A 5,619-nucleotide genomic window follows, 5' to 3' on the forward strand; every position below is an offset into this window, starting at 1 on the left:
GTTAATATTGAACCAGAATGAAGAAACAGGACTCCAGAGGTCGTGGTGTGTCAGGGACAGTGGGACTGATGCTCCTCTCATCCCTCCTCTCTTGGCATCTCTTCCTCCCTTCAGGGCATTTTTGTTTTCTTACTTAATTTGTGGAAGCCAAGCAAAATATCTCTGGATTCCCACATGACTAAATTTATCATCTCATTTCATAACAAGGAGGATGAGGAGTGAGAGGACAAGCTTGTCCTAGGGCACAGGAAGAACGCAGGCTGGCATAGAGAGGTCTCTGCCAGCTCACAGCCACCTCAGCCAGAGCAGCTTGCTCCTTTTTCCTTAGTGCCATTCCACTTCTGTGCAGCTCTTGGCAGCATCACTGCCTCCCCATCGTGCTGGCTCAGATCCCTGTCACTGACTTCTTGGAGGCTGTCCTCTAGTAGCTTCACATGCAGCAAGATTTTGAGAGCTCCTTAGCCATTCCAAATCCTTCTCTTTTTAGCTGCAAGCCCCTAACAACCCCACGCCAGCATTTTCCCCCTAGAGTCCGTTTGTCTTTTCTCCCTACAGTTATCAGCATGCTCAGCCCCAGCTATTTTGGCACCAGAACACACAGTCTTAAGTCTCCCCATTCTCCCTCAACCATGTCAAGGAGCAGAAGGGCTGCTGGCAACACCCCATGTAGAATTTTCATTTTCTCCGCGGTTAGGTCAGCAATGTGTAGTGCGTACTTCCTGCTGCCTTACAATTCCCAGCAGAGTGGAGGAGGACGAAGCAGTACAAAGTTTGGGCTCCTGCTTCTATTCCCACCCCAGTGCAACATACCCCACTACATCCAAGAGGGAACAAAAGCTCTGAGGGGCAAGGAGTTAGCATGCTGCCAGGGCTTCCAGGAACAGGAAAGCAGGGATAGTGCAGATGTCCTGACATCAGCTAATACATCAAGAACTCGAGTACCAGAGCTGAAAAAGCTCTAATGATTCCTACAGCAAGCAGGAAATTGGCAGAGTGAGAAACCAGCAGAAACCAGAGCAGGATAGGGGTAAGTAGTCTCAGAAACTGCCACATGGCACAAAAATGGTTTCTGCCAGCACAGAGCATGTTTTGTGCTGTGCCTTTGTGCAGCAGATCCATCTGTAATGTTTATCTCCATAGAAGGAGTGCAAATATTAGCATTAGGGTGGCTGAAGAATGACTGTGTGGCCACTGGTACAAAGAGCAGTTGCAGAGGTTCCCTCCCTCATCTAAGAGTATCTCCTGTTCTTACCCATACACTCCCCTGGATTTCAGAAAGACACCTTTAGGAATGGCTGGGATGCCCTGGATGGAGATGACCTGGGAGATGCAGGATTAGGCACAACCCTAGAATGATGCCATGTTACTTTGCAAGAGGAAGCAGTGTTTAGGCAGAAAGCGCAGGCAGAGACAGGAAGGAGGTGTCAGGGCACAAACAGCTTTTGGAAGAGTGGTGGAATCGGAGCAGCTGCCACCCCACACAGCAGCCACCACCACTGCTCCTCGCTGTGGGAAGATATGCAAACAGCCCCACATTTGCACAAGCCCACCAGGCAGGCAGAGGGCCTTGGTCAGGGAAGAAGAGGATCACAGCAAAGACAGCTTCTTTACTCTCTACATAAATTGGCTTTGGTCCTACACTGTGGTTGAGACAAGTGACCTCAGGGCTGCCTTCACCGGGCACAACCAGGCAATCCCATACGGATGCAAATGCAGGGAAGAAATACTATTGCAGGAAGACTGTCGTCCACCCCCTAGTTGTAGTGATGAGAGAAACAGATGCTGCTGTGTTTTATGGAGGTGTAATGGACCTGTGCAAGGGTCCGCTATGGATCCCAATGAGAAAGGCACCCATACTCTGGAAAATATTGATTAAAATACCATTTGTTTGGGATAACATTAGAAAGCAAAAATGGGAAAGCTTTAGATAATCTTACAGCCTTACAGATGCTGGGAATACTAAGTAGTATAGCATCAGCCCACGCCACCCTGCACAGATAGTGTCTGTGCTGAAATTCATGAGCATAATGGTCTTCAGGGTTTTTGCAGTATTTGCTTGGAAGCAAATTCTGTTTGTCATTTCTGCTGCCAATCAAAAGGGTCTTCATGTAAGAATACACTGCTTCATACTAAGATAAACACAAGAACACGAGGTGCCAAGCAGAAGCAACCTGCAGGCTCCCCAGTTAGTTTATCCTACGGCCCAGTGGTATGCCCAGCACTGGCCTGCATCTCCTCCTCTCAGCTTGTTACATGTATCACCAGAGTATTTCACTTTATGAGATCTTCCAGTATTCTCAGTCACTTTTTTTCATACCTGTGTAACTAAGTATGAATATCCTGTAATACTTACCTATGCCCTCTTCCTTTAACGTTACTTCTGGTCTGGTTCCTACTTCATTCTGTTGCTTAAGTACTTTTTAAAAACAAAAAACCACCTTGCTGAAACCAACTATTCTGTCACTCTGGCTGCTTCTTTTCCAGTTGCTGCTTTTTCTGTCTGTGAAACAGGAGGAGCCCATTCACCAGGACCATTAGGCTGTTAACTGGTAAAACCTTTCATCTCAAGGTTACATCCATCACTTAAGTTTCAACTATTTCTTTACATGTTTTTTAGCTTTGTAATTGAAGACATTCACTACATCCTGAGATGTTTCCCAGCCCTTTCTGGTATCTTACAACAGAGTTAGTAATTAAAGATTTTGGCTCTTCACTTTATTATTATTTCATAGGACAAGGGAGAATGGCCTCAAGCTGTGCCAGGGGAGGTTCATATTGGATGTTAGGAAAAAAATTTTTACTGAAAGGGTCATCAGGCACTGGAACTGCCCAGGAGGTGGTTGAGTCACCATCCCTAGAGGTATTTAAAAGATGGAGAGATGAGGTACTTAAGGACGTGGTTTAGTGGCAGATAGGTATGTTTGGACTCAATGATCTCAGATGTCTTTTCCGATCTGGTGATTCTATGATTCTATGATTGTAGCCTTTTTGTGTTCTGTAATGTGCTTCTAGGGCTCCTTTCTGTTTCTCACATTCTTGTGGTTAGCCTCTGCTGTAGGACAGCACTGCATCAGCTATCATCTCTGCAGGGGCTTTGGCTTCCACCACTCGAACATTTAACAACAGACCCGTGCAACTGTCACCTCACAGCCCCAGCGAAGCTCTCAGCGTGGTGGAGCCCCACCTGCCAGGAGACACATGTGCTCGCTGCCTTGCACTGTAAGGGTCACAGGCATGCAAGATCTCCAGCCAGCCCCAGGTGATCCCTGTATCTATAGCCCTGAAGTAATGATTTTTTGCATTATAATGCAGCATCATATTGTGTGACCATCACCCATACCTGCCCTGTGTGTGCCCTTCTACTAGTAAGGTGTTTCTCACTGCTGACTACACCAATTGTAATGCACTGGGGTGCAAGTGTTTGTTATAGATGCCCACAAGAAAGGCATCAGGAGTCCTTAATGTGCCAATGAAAAACCCACTTTTTTTTGAGATCACACAAGAAAAGGGATAGCATTAGATAATCTTAAACGCTTTCAGATGCTGTGAATCCCGAGCTGTACAGCACCAGACACATATCTAGTCAGGCCATGGCATGTCGCAATGATCCCATCCATGCTAAGGTTCACCAGCGTTATGGTCTTCAGGGTTTTCATAGGATTTTCTTAGGCGTAAGCAATTTTATTCATCATTTTACTATCAAGGAAAAGGTTGCTCACATAGGAACATACTGCATCTCTCTAAGATAAAGACAGGGACATACTGGTGGCATCTTTGCCAGGTGCCCGGTGGGATCTTCAGTCAAAATTAGCCAGCTAGGTTTATCCTGCAGTCAACTGGTATGTGCAGCACAGACCCATCCTTATCTGCTCAGGTCGTCTGTTAGGTGCAAAATGTGTGAAGACCGCCTAGTTCAGAATTGCTCCTACTTTTTCTCTCCTATTATCTCAGAAAAAAAAAAAAGATAGTTACAGGTCAGCATCAGTAGCTGTAGTAGGAAGCATCAGTAGCGTAGATTCTCCCCTTCCCTTCCCCCCATTGCTCTCCCTTCTTTGCTGGTTGTGCCGTGACAGAGGGCACATGCTTCAAACACCAGTGAGAACACTTCGCAGCTGTGTCAATATTTGAAAACTGCAAGAGTTAGGCCAGGCACCAAAGGGAGAGCAGTCGGAAGCACCATGGCTTTGGGTCCAAGACCCCCTCCTACAGAGAGTGGCTTTTCAGATTGCTATGTTACTGAGTTCGTAGCGCCCCAAAAGGGAACTATGCTACTTATGATTTCCTGGCAACACCATACCCTCCCTATGCAGTGGGCATAAAACCTCAGAGAATTTAGGCCCCTAAACAAAACTTTTTTTGAGAAATGCAGATGTTAAGAGAGGGGTAAGATGGAGAGCAAGAGCAGCTAAAACTGAGGATTCTGCGAGGAAAGCAGTGTTTGTGTAGTGCGCGAAAAGGAAGTGCAGGATGCACTGGACTGAAAGACCTCTGTTAGGGCTGGTATTTTTTGGCCTCTTCCTAGAAGGTCATGTTCACATGGCATCGGGAACCGTGCGCTTCCTTCCTGAAACAGGACCAACTTCCTTCAGAGTGCCCCAGCTGGCACATGAGCACTGAAGATGGAGAAGCGGGAGTACCAGGGTGTAGCTGCAGTGGTGCTGTCTTTTAGCTCTTTGCTGCAGGAGCAGGAAAGAAGTGGAAGAGAGGAAACAAGAATCTGAGGAAAAGAACCAATGATGCAGGTTAATGAACCCAACTGGAACGTGGAGGGGAAAGGCAGAATCTTCTAAGCATCCTGAAATGAGCTGTTGGACCCTCATCCAGAGAGGTGAGGAGCCTCTCAGCTGGGCTCAGTGAAAATTGCACCGTACAATGCTGTTGGCACAGTGAGACACAAAGCTATCCTTTCACGTTCTCAGACAAACGGTCTAGTGACTGTAAGGCCCAGAAGCCAACAGCGATCAGAACGGGTGACGGTGGAGAAGGAATGCTCAGCCCTAGCTCCAAGGTAGAACTGCTTCTGCTAATTGTGGAAAATGCTCTTCAGAAAATGCACAAGAGAGACGTCATGTAAACGTGTGGGGAGCTGCTTCCCAGCAACGCCTGCCGTCAACCTCACCTTTAAACGATCACAACTGCAGCTCAGCTCCAAGAGTAAAAGCCCAGGGAAGTCAGAGAAATAAAAACTCAAATGGAAGGCATTGTTCAAAGCTGCTGCTTTGAGACTTCTCCTAGTTGGTGGTGTACCAGAACCACAGCTCATCAATGCCACAGGTGTCTTTTCTAAAAAGTCACCCCCATCAACAGTGAACGTTTTTGTTGCACCAGGCCCGGCGTGTGGCAAGTGTAGACCTGTAGCTCCAAGGAGCAGCAACCGAGAAGCCCTAGGTGTCCACAGGCAGCAGACTGCTGCCATAAAGAGACAAGAGAGTTAGCTTTTTTGTTGTTTTCTCTTTTTTTACTCTTTTGTTTCCACCCCGTTTTAATAAGCAAATAAGATCAAGTCAGGGCAGGCTGGGACAGTCAGGTCCCGGGCTCGGCCTCCAAAGCCCGCTCCCTCCCCGACAAAGGGCCCCGCCACTCGGCGGGCCCTCATCCCGGCCGCCAACTGGGGGCGCT

Source organism: Phaenicophaeus curvirostris, chromosome 5, assembly GCF_032191515.1.
Source record: "Phaenicophaeus curvirostris isolate KB17595 chromosome 5, BPBGC_Pcur_1.0, whole genome shotgun sequence".
Classification (NCBI taxonomy): Eukaryota; Metazoa; Chordata; class Aves; order Cuculiformes; family Cuculidae; genus Phaenicophaeus; species Phaenicophaeus curvirostris.